General features: G+C 37.3%; 1 pseudogene; it reads right to left on the bottom strand.

Annotated features, from left to right (window-relative positions):
* Positions 1–2,508: 2,508 nt before the first annotated feature.
* Positions 2,509–2,817, bottom strand: LOC150007501 (thymidylate synthase pseudogene; annotated as a pseudogene).
* Positions 2,818–19,209: the final 16,392 nt, after the last annotated feature.

Raw genomic sequence — 19,209 nt, 5'->3', positions numbered from 1 at the left:
CTGAGGACTTCAGTTTCGGTTAGGTTATTTGCTACCATTCTTGGAAAAGGAAAAGCATTTTAATATGATGATGAAAAGATAATAACATAGAAACTAGGTTTGGGTGACTTTTAGAGTAATCTCTTCAGCAATTCACAATAATAGCTAGAGGGCTCACAGGAAAGTTTCTTCACTTATTAATTTAATTTCTATTTCTGATATCTAGTCATTTTCCTTTTCTTTCAAAATTCTGGGGTCTGGGGTAGATGTGCATATTAGTGTAAGAAAGAGAAAAATAAAATTCTTAAAAAAATGTCATAATCTGTAAAGTAATTCCTTTCTGTGATTCAATAATATTAGTAACATTCTTTTAAAAATACATTAATACATATCTAGTACTAAAAATGCCAGTTAGAGATTATGTCATCATGTTGCTCATTGATTTGAGGAAATGAGAAGTTTGGATCATTCTTCCACTTTATACTATGCTTGATAGAATAGGTGACATGTGTAAATTGTCTTCCTGTGTTCAGTGGGAAAAGTGTTCAGGACTAATTTGTCTGGACAGTGCATAGAGGCACACTACTGAGCACTTGAGCTTCCATTTTGAGATTAAAATTGTAGAGCTCTTGAGAAAACAAATGAGAGAAAACTTAGTGTAGAGACTTCTCATTTCGATAATTGTCATTCAGAGCATCTCTTACCAATGTAAAATAAAAAGGTCATATCCGATTTACTCTGCTAATCATTTTCTCCATTGAGCCAAAAGAATCTCAGGGAAATGGAAGTTTTATGGCAGCCTCCAAAGATACAGAAGTGACGATGATATCTGTATTCTAGATAAGGATGTTTGTTACTGGCAAAGTGAATTTGTATGACTCAAACCTCAAATACATCTTATCTCTACTTCCTCACTGTATTAAGAGTACTTATTTTATTATTATTCATTATTTAATTTTCTGCCTCTGAAAGGGTAAGCTAAGGGCAGAGCCTATATACCTTTTTTTTTTTTTTTTTTTAACACTGTTTTCACAGTACTTAGTACAATGTCTGGTTCATGGTAACTTGTTAACAAGTAGTTATTATTTTTGAAAGTAAATAATCATATAGTAATTAAATTCAACACAGAGAATACCCACAAAGCAGATAACTCAGTTGAAGTGATAACACCATGAGCAGCTGATCTGGTTTGGGGATCTGACTTCTACCTCATTGAAACAGGCTGAAAGAAGCCTATAAGATGACTGTAAGATGACTGTAAGATGAATCCCCCAATTTCCAAATGTGAGGAAAAAATGTACCCAGAGACAAAAGGTAAAAATTTTGTTTTTGTAGTAATCTGAGTTCAGGCCTTAACTCCATTTTACATATGATGACTTCTTCAAGAATGCAATTAGTGTGTAAATCACAATGAGTTATACTTGGTTTTGTTTCGAATGTACCAAGAGTTGTGCATCATTTTGGAAAGTCAAGTCACTGATGGAAAAGATACTTGTGATATTTGAGTCTCTTATACCGCACATCTGTAACTGACGGCATTAGGAGTTACTACATTCAATGTAAATCATGTAGTTGAAAGTATCTGACTAATTCAAATTTTGTCCTGTTCAATGATTTACATATTGATATATAACTTCCTTAATAAGAAATTTTTTCTTACTTTCTTATATTATAATGAGTCCATTTTGTTTATTCTTGGACACAGAATGCTCCTTTATTGTATTTATAGCAATATATATAACAAATATAATTTCAAATGATTGTAACCACATGATATATGATGATTGATAGTTTTATATACTGAAATAGTGATAATATTTAAATAGTACTTGAAATTCACTGACATGTACCCACATGTTTTTCTAAGGTCTATAAACTTTTATTCTGAACCAAGCATGCCGTTGTCCGGAGACAGCCAACTGACCTGGAGTCTGCACAATCCTTCCCCATGTGGGAAGGCCACCCTCCCCTCCACACCCCCACTCTTATTAGGGATTTCTGGACCCAAGGGTAGGTAGGATGACGACCATGTCCAGCTTGAAGCAGCTAGAGGAGCTTGAGACCTTCGCCCATTGTCCTTTACAAGATTACAAAGGGTCTTAATATCTGAGAGGGAGGGATAGTTATTTTTTACGAACCATGGGTATGGACTTGGGGGGGGATTACTGGGGGAGGGAGATGCTGGGTGGAGGGGAGTAAAGGGGAGAAAATTGGAACTATTGTAACAATATAATCAATAAAGAAAAGCTGGAAAAAAAAACTTTTATTCTGACTTTATTCATATTCTTAGAATTTTCACACAGCCTTAATGAGTTAACCAACCTCAAGGTCTTTTTTTTCCTAAGAGAACTGACCTTTTGTACTAAAACAAAAGAAACTGTTCTTAATGAAACATAGTAATTGATAGGCTACTGCTGAGTTTTGACCTAGCCTTTCTCATTAAGAGCCAAAACAAAACTTTCCCTAGGCATCCGGTTGACCTCCTAAAGACAGACTATATCCTTGAAACAGAACTCATTCAAAGGCAAATCATACACTTATTTTCACTTTAATTTTCAGATGAGGACTGTAGCCTTCAATCTGAAAATCTTCAGCTTTGAAGTCATGAATTATCTCAACTTTTTGAAGGTTCTGAGCTTGAGATGAGGTCCAATGAACTTTCAATTGTTCGATGAGATTCAAAGAATGAGGAGCATCTCCCTGAGTTTGTGCAAAGTCACTTGACTTGAGGTCTGTGATATGTGGAACCACGTAGATGAAGCTAAAAATCCCCTGGACACCCAAGTTGCCTGCCTCTTTGTAAAGTTCATCATTTGCTGTAGAACTGGCAGCTAGCATGACACCAGCACCATGAAAGGGCGATTTAATGCACACCTGATCATTATTTTGTTATTGGAGTTAGTTTTGATTGTGTCAATAACCTTTGGCAGTTGACTTGTGATCTGAATCATCTGACTTCATCTTTTTGCACTCCATCCCAACACCGCTCTTGAAAAGCTGGTTCCTAATTTCCTTCTCTTGGTGGGGAATCCCAGATTGTCCAAAAGGTTTTGGGATTCACGGACATCTGATGTTTAGTCCCTTGGAAGAATATTTTTTACCTTGTACGGATGTCTTGATAAATCACGCAAATTCTCCAGGACATCCTCAGAATATACATTTGTTTGCCAGCAAATGAAACTCCTCTCTTGGGTGGCATGGTCCTTGCATGTTGAACATGAATAGGACACTGGTGCATTCTCCTTCCTGAAGCCACAGTGAGAATGTACTCTATCTTCTCAGGGTACTGCAGCTGGCTGTAGAGACACAGCCCTGGCTCTGGTTCCAGGCAGGCAGGTGCCAGGAGTACATGTCATCCCTGTGCTCCTGTGTAGCAGGCAGCCACTCAGGCTGCTGCAAAGGCCTCTTGATATTCCGAGTGTGTGTTTATGTAGGTTTCATTATCTATGGATTTCATTTCAGGATGATGAAAAGATTAACTGTACTCTTACAAGGAAGACTTGATCAGATAAGTTTGGGAGCCACTAAACTATTTTAGTAGTCAAAACGAAAGAGAGAGAGAGAGACAGAGACAGAGACAGAGACAGAGAGAAAGAGAGAGAGAGAAGGTTCAGAATACAGAGTAAAGGAAGTTTCTCAGAAAATACAAAAAAAGAGGTGGAAAATTAGAAAAAAGAAGATACTTAGAAGATAAGGTTCCAATCTGATTAAGCTTCAGACATAACAAAGAAGAGTGAAAATGAAGGAAGGAAATGATAACAGATGAAATGATAGGAAATAGTTAGAATTGAATGATATGAATATCCATATTTAAAGGTCTTACCAAGTTACCAGTGCCAAGAATGAAAGTAACGCATACTTGGGCACTCCATAATGAAATTTCAGAGCACAGACACAAAGAAAATTTCAGGCTACAGATATAAGTATCTCCTGAGTATTAGGCCACATGCAAAGGACTGGGAATCAGAATAAAACCAGCCATCTCAAGTCTGGAAGCAATAAGATAGTAGAAGACATTTTTCGAAATACTGAAGGAAGGTCCATCTACTTACCTATCTTCATAGCTGCTAGTTATCCAGCCAGCTATCATTTATCTGTCTTACTGAAAACTTGACACTTAAACTTCCAGTGAAAAGTAGAGCAGATAAAGACCTATTCAGAAGGTCTACTTTTCACACACCTTTATTATACTAATGGAGGATATGCTCCAGCAAAATAGGGGAATAGCTCAGGAAAGAGGAAAACAGAATCTAGAAGGACATGTCTCTAACAAAGAAGAGTAGCAAAGAGAAGTGCCAGAATAAAAACCATTCAGCAGGCCCAAAGAACAACCAGTCTTGTTGAGAGCAGGGGAATGAAGGCCTCCATGATGAAGAGCTCCAGGGGAAAAAAGTAGACAATAGAATGCATGAACTTGTAGGTAATAAATTAGAAAAAAAAAATAAGTGTTGAAGATATTTACATGGAAAATATATAAGTAAAATTTTCTAAATTGTTGTTATAATGAACACAAAGCTCTGTAACTATATTTTAGAAGAGTGGAAGGGAGGGAGAAAGAGAGGTAGAGAAACATTGATGTGAGAGAGAGAAACATCGATCAGTTGCCTTCTGTATGCACCCTGACTGGGGTCCAAACTCACAACCCAGCATCTGCCTTGACTAGGGATGGAACCTGCAGCCTTTCCATTTGAGGGACCATGTTCAATCAACTGAGCCACACCAGCCAGGGCAGCTCTGTAATGTCTTGATAATCTTGATAATATTTTTCTGTGCAGCAAATTATATTTCCTGAATCATATCAATAAATGATTCAACTAAAAGTAGCTTTTAATTATATTCAAAGAAAAGAGAGGACAAGTGGAGGTGTAAATGGAAATCAGTAATGTCTAAACTATTGATAAATCTAGATTCAGAAGTATAAGCATATGCAGCAGAGACTTCTAGTTGTCTCCCCTTCTTCAATAGAAAGATGTGATACCTGGCTGGTCAGTGGAAGTACTACCTCTCCACCATCACATGTGGCTGGGATAAGTTTTGGCTAATGAGATGTTATGCATACGTTTCAAGGGATAGCCACCTGAAATCTCTCTTAAGAGAGAGCATGCTTATGTGCCCTGTGCTCCTTCTTTGCATTTTTCTCCACCTTGTGGCCTGAAACGTGGATTCTGCCTTGGAACATGAGGACAAAGGCCACATTCTAGTGGTGATGGACTATGAACTGGGAAAAGTCAGGGTCTCCACACTGCAAATCTTTTATGGAAGAGAAAAAACAAACAAAAATCCCTGTTTTCTTGTTTGGGGCACTGCATTGAGCCCCTCAGAGCCAAACCTAACACTGTCTCAGCACAATATAAGAAATATGGAGTTAACATCCAGAAGAACCACCTGAAATTATAAAAAGAGGTCATTTCTGGGAAGCAGGCCTGGAACTAAGGAGGAACTTGGCTTTTCTTTCTAGGTTTCAGTAATAAAGGTTGAATATAAATTTGCCACTTTTGTCTACTAAGTTGGTTGAATATCAGCAATTTTAATAGTTTAATCTAATAGATTATTTGACCAGGTGCATGTATCGGTATGAATGATATTTATAATCACAGAAGAAGAAAGAAGAGACTGGGAAGGTAGACAAGAGTCTAATGCTGTATATCACAGCGAGTTTGCAGTTTAATGTTATCAGATTGGTGTGTAAGTGGTACCTTCTGCAGTAAATGGAAAATAGAGCTGAAGGGGTAAAAATTAGTATCTATAGTAAACAGTAAAGGAAGAGACTTTTTTAGTTATCAAGCCACAGATAATAAATACTAAACTAAGGCTATTGCACAGAGGATTTGATCAAGAAATATTAAAGCCAGAATGCACAGAGCTGCATTATCACCCTCAACGAGAGAGTGGGAGGTGGAGGAGAGACAGTGCTACGTGTTGGGAAGACCCTATCTCTGCGTTTGCTTTCTGACTCTGTCATTCCATGTTTGACATTGGTGAGGTTCTGTAATGATGCTGTGCTTCCCATGTCCCATGTGTAAATGGGTGTAATAATAGTACCTCCTTTTCAGGGTTGTGGTGAACATTACATGAAGAGCACATCATGGAAAACTTAGCAATCTTCCTAGTACAGAGTAAGTACTGAAGAAATGGTAGCTATGATGATCACTCTAGGCTGATACATTCACAGAGAGAGGGAAGCTCAGGGGAAGTCTCCTTGGGGAAAGTGGGAAGATCTACCAGCTATCCGTGTGATTTGTCCAATAAAGAGGATTTATAGGAGAGAAATTGGGCTGCAAATAGGAGTTATTAGTATTCAAGTGGAATGTGCAGCTATGGGAATGAATTGGTTCTATATCCAAGATTAGTGTATTGAGTCAGGAGAGGGAGAGAAAAAGCAGGAACACCAATATTTAAGAAAAAGAGCAGCTTCCAAAAATTAAGAATGAGAAGTCAGAGATTTGGGGGAAAAACTAGTGGGGAACATAGGGAAGTATCAATTCCAAGGAGTGAATTCAGCAAGTTCAGGCAGGACAAGGCTGTTAGACATGTCCATTGGCTTTAGCACCTAAGGGACTGATGCTGGCCTTCGGGGTCCAAGGAGCACAGGAGCCAGAGGGTGAAAAGCAGAGGGGCTGCAACTTGAGGAAAGCAAACAGGGCGCCTGAGTTGGGGCTACTGTTTCTAGAAGCTTGTTTGGGAATGAGAGAATTGGGAGAGATTTGGGAATGTTTACACATACAAATTAATAAGATTTCAGAAAGGGAGATAAAATATAGGAGAAGGACTATACATGAGAGAGCAGGTCTCTGAGAATCTGTTCCCCTCTGATTTTTCTGTTTTGACTTCTCAGATAAGTAGGGATTGTAAATCTAAAAAGATGAATTATTATTCTTGGCACTTTCTTACACAAGATCTGTTTTCAAGCTTTCATGGGGAAATGTTTTTGGTCCTGCTATATATACCTTTTCTGCATGTTTTCTTAAAATAAATAATGACATATGCAATGGAACACTGAGAGAAAAATTAATCTGAGATAACATGTGTAGGGATTATTCTCTAGGCCCACACAGAATTAGCTCTTTCTGATAGCCTTTCCTATTAACATGCCACCTGTAGGAAGAACAGGGAAGTACTGTGTCTCACAGTCAGACAGCTGTTTTCTATTTTCCTGTTTTCCTCCCAAAAAGGAAATTGAGTGATTTCATTTGTCTACAAAGTTAATAGTTCTCTCTCTCTCTCTCTCTCTCTCTCTCTCTCTCTCTCTCTCTCTCTCTCTCTCTCTCTCTCTCTCTCTCTCTCTCTCTCTCTCTCTCTCTCTTCCCCCCCTCTCCTCTCCCTCCCCACCTCCCGCCAGGTGCTTAAAGAGTCTTGGGGGTTGAAATAAAACTCATATAATTATATATATTTAACACATTCAGTGAAAACAATCACAGATGGAATAAAATGTATCAATAGTGTTTGAACTCAGGATGTGACCCAGGCGTTTCTTGCAACAAGCATCAAATGCAGGCGGCCCTGGAAGGTGGCTGCCATGCTGAGCTCGGCTCCCACAGTCCTGTTTCATGGCCTGCACTATAAATAGGAACTGCGCCCTTAGGACAACCAAAGGCTTTTCTGCATCAGCATCTGCTTGATCCCAGGAAATGAACTGCTATTAAAGCTGAGGGCAAGAACTAGATGATTATTTTTTAATAATCTTGAATAGGTTTTCAATGCACATGTTGCTTGACTATAAGAAGAAGGTTCTTTATATATTTCACTTTGAGAGCTGATGAAAAGCTCCATAAAAAATGGCCTTCCAGATTACCAAGCACATGTATTTCTAAGCAAAAATACTGTGATTTGTGTTTCTCATGTCAATACAGCCAAGCTGTATTGACTCTGTCTTTCCCTTGGATCCTTCAGCTGCAAAGAGAGGGGGGGTCTGCTGCATGGGCAACAGCAGACCCTCCATATCACCCTGCCCAGGCTCTGTAGCTCCAGTTTCACTGGAGAGGACACTCCAGCGTCATTGCAAGATGTCGATTCAACACGGGAGGAGACAGATACCGTGTCACTCCCGAGTCGGACTGCGCAGCCATTCTCGGCGGTGCAGATAGACTCTTAAGAAGCTACACCATCGTCTCTCGAGACGGACGGCTGCCAACACACACACAGTTCAAAGAATTAAAAATTGTGAATAATTACAATCCCATAGCCACAGATACTAGTTTCACTCCATTTAAGAGAGAAGGAATCTGAGTCCCAACTAAATGACTATCCTACATTTTGAGATCTGGTGTACAGGATTTAAAGCTGTGAGTGGGGAGACCAGTCTTTCTAGCAATTTGAAAATTGTGTGATATTTTGGGGAAACTATGATATGAAGAAAATAACCTTGTTTAGGGGCACTAACCATTGCCTAAAGAGACTGCTTATGTTCAAGAAATTTTCATCTTATTTGAAAAAACTCAGCAAAGTACTGTTATTCTGATTGTTATTTTTAGTCATATCTTTATACATGTATGACTAAAATCAATCATTTCATATATCTCATTTTATGAAACTGCTATATTCCTCAAAAGTAGCTAAATGTTTGCAGCTCTATTTGAAAGGACCCTGTTGAGAACACTGGATAAAGTGTTCTGTTGTCAAAGAGTGTGAGTATTATATTATATTATTTTAGATGCAAGTAAACTTGAATATAACTAGCTGCATGAATGGGGACCTGAATGGTACAATCCAGGTGCTCCAATCTGGGATCATGCAATGCATCCAGTTATCATGTCTCGTTAGTCCAGGACTACACTTCAGTCTTTCATTGCTGTTTGTGATTGAGACAGTTTAAAATAAAGCACAGGCTAGTTATTTGATAGAATGTACTGCAGTTTGTATGTCTTTGATATTAACTCATCATTAGACATTTGATCATGTGTTGTTAGCAAGAATACCAAAGAAATGATGTTGTATCCTTTTTGGTGCTTCATATCAGGTAGCATAGGATTTACTCAATGCCATTACTAAGTAAAATTTCTAATGATTGTAATTTTTGCCATTCATTTAAAGGGTATCTACCAACTTTCTCCTCTGTAAGTTTACTGTTTTTCTCTTTGTAATTAATAACTAATTTGTGAAACATTCATTGACAATTATTGCCTGAATCAGTTATTACTATGATATTGCAAAATGGTGATTTTCTCTTTCCTTCTACAGCAAAAAACTTTTTTATAGCCCATTATGTATTTATTTACTTATTTATATGAGTTTAGACTCATCATTTTTATTTTATTCTGTAGGATGCAGTATTTTATTATCATTATATGAGGTGATGGATGTGTTAAGTAACTTAAAGAAGAACCTCTTCACAATGCATATATATATCAAAACCTTATGACATACACTTTCAGAATCTTACAACTTGTCAATGATACTTTAATAAAATAAAAGTACATCCTTAAAATATGGAATTTGATTATTTAAAAATAAAAAATCAATTCTGACTAATCAATGACTTTGAAAAGTGGTAGCTTTGTTGTAATTAGTGTACAACTTCTCAATCTACTAATATCAATCTACCAATATATATTTTTAAAAGCAATGTACTATAAAGTCCACCACTATCAGTGGATGGTTTTCTCTTTTAGATTTTTGGTTTTAGTACATTCAAATTAGTCACGCTTTTGTAAAATTTTTCTGTTTTTGTTTTTTTTTGTTTTTGCTGTTTTTTCTCTTCAGGTACTCTCTTAACTTCAAACAGAATGAGAGGACAGGAATAGATTAAAAATATATGTTGACAATAAATAGTTGCTCCTAATTATTAATTATTGACTCATTTCTTTTGTATAGTTTAGTCCATTAAGTACTATCCACTTGGACTCTTACACAGGTCTGTTTTATCTGGGATATCTTCTCGTCAGTCTCTCTTTGATCTTACTTCACGTGTAGAAATCAGCAAACCTAGGCCTCAAAGTAGAACTATGGGCATAAACTTACGTGTGAACCTATTGATTACCATTGCTTCTTATATTGTCACTGAACAAGGAGACATGGAAAGGTTTTGTTGATATTGCCTCCAGAAAACTGTACGTGCACTTGTTCAGAGGCTGAAGAACAAGGAATCTAACAATTGTGAAACTTTCTAGAGAAAAACTACCTGGAGTAAAGTTAGACTTTGGAAGGATTTAAAGTTTTGACCAGAAGTACAGAAAAGGTATAGGTAGTGACTTTTTGATACCGGCTTTTCTTGAGCTTAGGGAAATAGATGGGGTTATTAGGAGCAAAAGAAGGAGTTTATGGGGTGAGAGACATTGAAATAGGATAAGTTATCCGTGCAGCAGGTCATTTAGGATTTGAGTTAGTTTTTGTGCTTAGCCCAAATAAGGGATTCTTTGCTTGGAGAAGTAATTTCTCTAGAAACTCTTAAGTCCTTATTTTTTTCTGTGATAATTTTAGAAAATACCCTTGACTCTCTATTCAAGGGAGGTTTACTTGAACATGCAAGTTGTTATTTTAGGTAGTGAATGCCACACTGATGTAGAACTTCCCCATAAATATGGTTGTAAGTGGCACCTAATCTTAATCACATTTACATTCTTCCAATGGAAAAATAGTTTTTTTTATCAGTTTGCTTTTAATTTTAGAAGAATCTATTTGTTTAGTAGTGCTTATCTGAAATTATGTTGGTGTTGGAAGCAGAACACTTTATAGTAGGTTCACATTTATTTGCCAGAGTAACTTGTACAGAAGGTTAAATATCTCTGTGCTGCCTACGGTTTTCTATAGAAAATGAGTTCAGATGACCTCTAGCTATCTCCAGATGCTACAGCTTCCATTCTTCCCACATTGATACAAACAACCTTAAAAAAATAAATCAAGTTGCAGTAATCTAGAGCTGCTGCTCTGGACTGTGTGCATAAAGGCTTTCCTGTTTAGCCCTGCAAAGCAGGCTGTGGATCAGTGATTACACATCAGCTCTGCAGCAGCAAGTTTCAATGTGAGGATGCTAAGTCTACCCAAATTCAATGGCACATTGCTCGCAGTCATTTTAATGAGAGGGCCTTTGCCAGTACACCATTGCTGTCATCCTTTTGTTCTTTACAAGAATATAAGTATTTACTCACAATTGTTTAGTCAGGAACAATGAATCGGGTAAGTAGGGGACTGTTTTTACATTATAGACTGTGAGTCAATTATTTGCTCATTTTTATGACCAATTGATGACTAGTTTCAAGTTAAACGTAAGTGCTGATTGATGATAATAGCTATTAAACTGTTGAAATGCTAAGTGTGATGAAAAACATGAAATCCATGGTTCCTGTCACCTAACAGCTCCTACTCTGAGACAATAAGATAGTCCTGTGGGGTACTCTTCTGCCTTACTTAACCCCTGCATCCAAGGGAGAGTCACAGGCTGTGAGTAAAACCATACCTTCTCTGGTCATTCTTAAGTAAGATTTTTGTTAAGTACATGACACTTGAGAATATTTTGAGAAGGAGCAGTTGATTACAAATAGGCCCAAGGGAACTTCTTGGGTGATGGAAATGTCCTATATGCTGATTGTGCTGGTGGCTGCATGAGTGGATACATTTGTCAAAACACATCAAACTAAATATTCAAAAAAGATGAATTTTTAATATATTTAAATCATATCTTGCCCCTAATTTATAAAGAAATTAATATAAAGTCCAGCTAACTGATAGCATTCTAAAAGATAAGAGCAGTCAATTCACAGAGAAGGAACTACAAATGATGCTGACAGAAATATACCAATGCAAGACTCCTTTCAAAATAAAGGAAAGGCAAATTTAAATAATATGACATAGTTTTTTCACCTATAAATGTGGACAAAATGATTGCTAACAAACACATTGTGTAGGAAAACAGGTACTATCATACTTAACTTGTTGAAGTGTAAATTGGTAACATTCCTATGGAGTGTAGTTTGGCAATAACTAACAAAATTATCAATTCATATACCTTTTGAATTAATAATTCCACTTTTAGGGACCTTGTCCAACAGATATATGTTGTATGCATGCAAATAATGCATGTATAATGTATTATCTATAGAATTGTTAATGAATTGTGGTTCATACATGCAAAGGAATCACTGTATAGCTATAAAAATGAGAAATTTTTATGTACTAGAATAGATATCTCTTGATATTTGAATGAGAAGGTAAGGTACACTTTCCAAGAAGATATGTAATTTTTTTCTATTCCTCTCTTAAATACAAATAAAAATCCTGGACATTGTATGTGTAAGCAATCGAAAACATAGGAAGACTCTGAAGGGTGGAAGAAGGCACAAGAGAACATCTAGGAATCTTTGACCCAGGAAACACAAGGTGTGAGTGTCCTGGGCTTCTTGCTGCCTCATCTATTCCAGACATGTTGCTGGAAAAGCTGGCATACGTGGAAAGAAAAGAACATGCGAGAACAAAAATGGAGAAAACAAGACTTCTAAGTTAGACAAAAAGCAGAAGAAAAGAAGCTGACCATGCATCAGTTCGATGATAGTTTGAGAGATTTGAAATAGGTCTTTGAAAGAAACTATCAGATATTTTGCATATCTTTTTAAGACAGAACATCTCACTATGCTTGCTGAATTACATCAGCACATAATTTTCAGCTAATTTTAGGCTGATAGAAATATCACTTTCATGTAGCTGCTCTATTTCACTTTTCTTTGTATTTGGGTTTCTGCTGCTGAGAGTACACTCCAGGGACCAGAGTCATGGCAAGTGCCAAGTCCCATTCCAACTCTAGAATAATGTTATGGCCCTCTGGGAACCTGAGAGAGAGAGAGAGAGAGAGAGAGAGAGAGAGAGAGATGAATCTTCAAATTGTCTCCTTTCCTTCCTGTACTTCTTCACTTAATGAAGCTGGAATTTATGCCCAAATCTCTCAGATAAGGGTTAAGTGGCTGCCAGTCTGAGCTGGGATGATGTTTAGGAAAAACCTCTCTCGTTTGTTTCAGGGAGTTTACACATAGCATGGGAGAAACACTCCCTGCTGTGACCCTCCCTTAGGGACCAAGTGACTGCACATAAAGAAACTCTGTTTATGAAGATGCCTCCATGTTAATCCAGTCATCTTCCAGGGACAAAGTCTGAGCCCAAAGGCTGTCATCAGGATCACCTCCTTCTGAGAGAGTCCCCTGCAAAGTCACCACCCTCTTTTCATTGCATAATCCATGACCCATTCCTTGGTTTGGGGGACATTCAGTGAACTTCTGCAGTTTGTTAAATCACTTTCTTCCAGCATTTCATGCAACTGACATTTAACCCAGAAGAAACCTTTTTTTTTTCTAAAGTAAATTGTTACTAAGGAGATTACAACTATTTGACAAAAAAACAAAAAACAAACAAACAAACAAAAAAAGTAGTCTAAACTCTGGACAAAGTGCTAGGAGAAAATAAGGTAAACTTTGGTGCAATGCTGAAGCTCTTCATATTTTCCTGGTTAAATTTTGCCTGATAAACTACTTCCTAGAAATAAAAATTTAATTCCTCAATTCTAACCCATTCTCCTCAGGACTAGGGCATTAATGAATGGAATCTAGATAAAATGGGTCTTAAAAATGTAATTATTACTTTAAATATTGTATAATGGATATGTTACCTTTAAAAACCCTTTTCTTTACAAAGTCACACTAAAGTATTTACAGACAAAGTAATACGGTACCTGGGATTTGCTTCAAAACAATCCATGTGTGAGGGGAAGGGACTAGGTAGTTGTATAGATAAAAAGTTGACCGGGAGTTAACAATTGTTTAATTTGGGTGATGGGTACCCAACTGTTTATTATATTCTACTTTTGCATGTTTTTCATCCTAAACAGTTAAAAATAATATATAACACTCACCCTTAGAGGCATTAACTTTTTGTGAACATGATTATTCTTTTCAGAGTCAATCATACAAGAGTTCATAGCAATTCTCTTTCATGCTTACCATTTTGCTCGGTCCCCTGGGTCTCTATTTAGAAAGCAATGATGATAAAAATATTAATGACTTTTCAAAGAGAAGCTCTAGTGAATTCAGCTTGATTTGTCATGTGTGGAAGAATCTAGAACACATCTTCCTGTGTTTCTAAGGAAGATCTCCCTGCTGGGTCAGGACACCTACATGTTCAGATGCCAGAAAAAGAAAATAAAATTCTAAAAAAAGAGCACTGAGCACAGACAGAATTCAGTTTTTTTTAGTTTCTAAGAACCCTGGAGTCAAACCCATGTCAATTGAAGCTTATAAGATTTACTCAATTAAACCACAAAGAGATATAACCTCACACCTGTCAGAATTGCTATCATCAATAAATCAATAAATGGCAGGTGCTGGTGAGGATGTGGAGAAATGGGAACCCTTGTGCACTGTTGGTGGGAATGCAGACTGGTGCAGCCACTGTGGAAAGCAGTATTGAGATACACCCCAAAATTAAAAATGAATCTGCCTTTTGACCCAACAGTTCCACTTCTGGGAATTTATCTAAAGAAACACAAAACACTAATTTGAAAGAATATAAGCACCCCTGTGTCCATTGCAGTGTATTTATAATAGTCAAGATTTGGAAGCAGCCCAAATGCCCATCAGTAGATGAGTGGATAAAACAGCTATGGTATATTTACACAATAGAATACTACTCAGCCATAAAAAAGAAGGAAATCTTACATTTTGCAACAGCATGGATGCACCTGGAGAGATCATGGTAAGTGAAATAAGCCAGTCAGAGAAAGACAAATACCATGTGATTTCAGTTTTATGTGGAATCTAATAAACAAAATAAACTAATAAACAAAATAGAAACAGAGTCATAGATAGAGAACATACTGACAGCTGTTGGGGTGGGGGTTGTGGGGCTGGGTGAAAAAGGTAAAGGGATTAAGCAAAAAAAATCCAAAACCAAAAAACCCGCAAAACTCATAGACACAGACAACAGTATAGTGATCACCAGAGGGAAAGGGGAGTGGGGGGGTGGAAGAGGTTGACTGGGAGATAGATAGTGATGGAAGGAGACTTGACTTGGGGTGGTGAACATATAATATACGGATGACATATTATAGAATTGTACCTTTGAAACCTATATAATTTTATGTCACCCCAATAAATTCAATAAAAAATAAAATATATACTCAGAGTTTTTCCTGAAAATTCAAATGCTCTTCTTTTGCAAAATGACTGAGTTCAGTTAAAATTTCATACAGGAAAAACAACAGCATTCCAAACACACAGGCTTTTTTGTTTGTTTGTTTGTTTTTTAAAGAATTGTTCTTTGCCTTAGCTCAGTTCTCAGAATAAGCTAGGCTAATTTTCCAACCTAGTTGGCAGCAATGGCTTTAATAAAATGTAGAAACCATGAGTGTTAGTGCAGGTAAAATTTTAAATATAGGTAGAAAATTAGACAAGAAGATGAATGTAGTTCTTTCATTAATGAACGATTAACGAGAGAATTATGCTGTAATGTCATATGCTCAGACTCTGGAGCCAGGCTGCTGGATTGTGTCTCACTTTGCCCCCCCTTACTGTGTGGCCTTGGGCAAGTCATGAAACCTTTCTCTGTTTCACTGTCCCCCAGCTCAGCCTGAGTGAGGGGGATTAACTAAGTTAACATTCGTAAAGAATCTAGAACTAAATTAGCTCTTGCACTCATGAAGCTTATAGTAGTAGATGAGCTGTCAGACATCAATCCTAGAATGTTAGTGCTGGAAAAAAGGAGGGCCCCCAGGTGAGTCTAATGTGCAGCCAGGGGTGAGAACTGTGACTAGGAAGTTACCGAAATCTGTCCTCGGTTGTCTGAACATCTGGATGGAACCTTCTTCCCTCTCAACCCTTCTCCCAGCATCTGTACATTTGTTCCTAGTGTATTAAAGCAAAGTAACACAAACATATTATTAGCATGCTCATACCTAATATTTATGCCTGTGAAAATCTCTGATTTTTCCTTCCCAGCTTAAAAATAGTCATTTGCTTTAAAAATGCCGTGTGTGAAAAGGCCAGCATTGCTAGAGGTTGAGGTGAAAGCAATTTGCATAAATCTGAAGCTTAGAAAAGAACCTGAACTAATCCAGTACGGTTACTTTGGACAGTAACAGTTTCCTGCCATCTAGTGGAAAATTCAAAGAATAAACCATCTCTTTACTTTTAGAAAATCAGCATTATCACAAAGCTGACTTCTAGGCCTTCTGCTACTGAAAGGAAATGTTTTTGTGTTAGTAAGGCAATGAGGTATCCAGAAACTATGTCTCAAATATGCTCTTCCATTTTTATTGATTTATTGACTTATTTTTAATGTAAAAAATTTCATTATGTTCTGTCATTTCTCTTAATGTTGTCAAGAAAATTGTGAACACACAAAATATAAATGCAAATGTGCTCAGTTCCTCAAAATTTGCATACTGATAGCCCTGTGACATAGATCAGTCTGTTTATATTTCGCCCTTTTAAAAATTTTTTCTTTGAAATGTTGGAGGCCTTAGTGTCCAAGGTTAAGAGCATGAACTGCAAAGCCAAATCTCCTGATTTAAAATTTAGGCTCTTCCTTGTATGACCTGTGGCAACTTGGAGAACTTAGCCTCTTTGTGCCTCAATTTCTCCATTTGATCAAGATAAACCTGCCTCATACGGCTGCTGGAGGGATTAAATCCATGCAAATCACTTAGTGTTCAATGTCATTATTATTTTTACCACTTTTACACATGTATCACTACTTACTAATTATGAGAAAGAAGTTCAGATGTGGCTCGTACCGAGACTCAATTCAATAAAAAAAATCAACAAGCCTTTATTTAGGCTTATTTTTTTACTCAGTGTTATGGGAAATACAAAGTTGAATAAGACATTGCCCTGTTTCTGAGTCAATGTTCTCATAAACTAATGGGGAAGAATTAACTCTAAATCAAAGCAAATATGTGAGACCAGGGTTATAAACAAAGTGCAGAGAAGGGGGAAGGTGTTTCAAGCTGGAGAAATTGACTTAGGAATTGTAAGTTAAATAATGGATACATTTCATGGAAATTGAATTGCAAAGGTAGAGATGGTGGTGGTGGTGGTTGGGGTGGGGGTCCTCCACCAGTAGGTATTTTAAGCAAAGGCATCAAGTTGGAAAAAATCTAGGATTTTATTTACTTTGGATGCAATGAGTAACAAAATCTTGCTTAAGCCTAAAATTTCTTCATTCTTTCACCCAACACTTATCTAAGCATCTGCTCTGTGCCAGGGTCTGTTCTAGGTAGTTCATATATGATGATGAGTAGAATAGAAAAAAACTGTTCTCAAGGATGTCTATTCCAGTGCGGGACAAATATGGAGAGAGATGACTGGGAAGAGAACGTGGGATTAAATTTTGGAGAGGGCCTAATGGAGCACCAGGAAAGGCTGTTCAGTAAGATGGAGCCATGATCAGTCACTACTTAAGAAATATATGTCTGGCAGAGGAAGTGTGAAGGTTAGATGAAAGGATATGAGGCCTTGGAGGCATAGAAACACATTTTAATAGGAGGGACTCTAAAGGGTCTAGGTGAGAGGTAATGAAGCCTTAAACTGTGAAAGTGCAAAGGAGAAAACAGACATAAAACGCCTTCAGCAGGAGTAGAGCGGGGCTGGTCCTGCCTGTGGGACAGGATGGGCGATGATGAGAGAAGGCTTGCTGCACACATAGGGGGCACAGTGTATCCAGTGAACTGTTAGCTTTGCTGGCAGCAAAGACTCTGGGGTCGGACACACCTGTGTAGCAATGAGTCAAAGCAATCCTTTTACCTCTTTAAATCTCAATTTTCTCATTAGTACAATGGGAATAATGAAAAGTACCACTTTATTAGATTGTTGTGGAAAACAAGGACTAGGACTACTACTTATGTTCCTGGGGAGATGGTGAGCTCTCAAACCTGAAGCTGAACATTGAGGCCACCTTGGGGAATGTGAAGAGGGTAAGGCAGAGTCACCCACTCTACCTGCATTTAGAGTCAGATGTATTTGAAGGAGAGGTTGCTCCCGCCTTAAGGTTGGCAATTATTCACAAAGAACATAATTAGATGAGAATTTTCAACTATTATTTTGCATTAGAAAATGAACGCAAGTTGCCAGCTATAAAAATATCATGGGGATATAAAACACAGCATAGGGAATATAGTCAATAATATAATAATTATGTATGATGTCAGATGGGTACTAGATTTATTGGAATGATCACTTTGTAATGTATATAAATGTCTAATACTGTGTTGTACACCTGAAATGATTATAATATTTTATGCCAACTGCAATTGAAAAATAAATTTTAAAAATGTTTTAAAAATTCAAAAAAGAAAAACAAACCACCAATTAAAGAGCCATATTTTGCATTTGGGAATCAAAATAGTTGTACATTTTTATATTATTCTCCTTATAAACTGGCCAAGGCTTCATTTCAGCAGCCAGAAACACAGTTTTTGTGAGGAATAAAGAGAGATTTCATGAAAAACCTAAGAATGTGAATTAGACTAAAGTTTCAATACCCAGAGTGTTTTATTTCCCTCAATCTCAGGACCTGTCTCTGACCATATGCTAGCTGTAGAATTTATCATTCCGTCCTGAGAAGCCACACAGAGTTTAGTATAGAGGCATCAGGCAGCAGAATCGTGGGTACTGGTTAAAATCTGGGCAATATAGATCAAGAAATGTGCCTAGATGTTTACTTCTGGGAATTCCATCCAAAGTAATTATGTGAATAGTTTGAATTATGTCCAGAGGGAATTAATGCAAATTAAGAGGAAGATCATTGAAATAGGAGAGGTGGAATTGTCAAGAAAAGGGGAAGCTTAATAAGGAGGAACAGGAGAAATGCTGTGCCCTGGGAGGACTGAGGCAGCCCATGGATGCTGCTCTGGTATGATAAAGGAATTTAAGGTGCCCAAAGCTGCACATACTCAGCAATAGGTTAAAGGAAAATTGTTTGCATTTCTGAGAGGCAGGGAGGATGCATTTTGTACTTTAATCAAGGTAAGTACAATTGTATTTCTAACTGTAAGTACATATACAAAATTTATTGGACAGGTTGACTTCAAGTTTAGCCGGTGTATTTGAAATGGCCGGGTTTAACATAAGAGCTATGGAGTGCATGCAAAAATCTATGTTGGAGGCCCAAGAAGAGAAAACTTCAGTACAGGCAGTTATTTATTCTCCACAGAACCTGAAAATAAGTGTCTCAAGACTCCCATGTGAATGCTGGTTGAGAGAAGCACACTCTACAGATTAGTAGTCTATGGACAGAGGAAACAGTGATATAAAATCC

The sequence above is a fragment of the Furipterus horrens genome, unplaced genomic scaffold (assembly GCF_987537825.1).
Source record: "Furipterus horrens unplaced genomic scaffold, mFurHor1.1.pri manual_scaffold_6, whole genome shotgun sequence".
NCBI classification, from domain to species: domain Eukaryota; kingdom Metazoa; phylum Chordata; class Mammalia; order Chiroptera; family Furipteridae; genus Furipterus; species Furipterus horrens.
The sequence above is the reverse complement of the archived record's forward strand: the minus strand, read 5'-3'. Positions and strand labels throughout refer to the sequence as shown.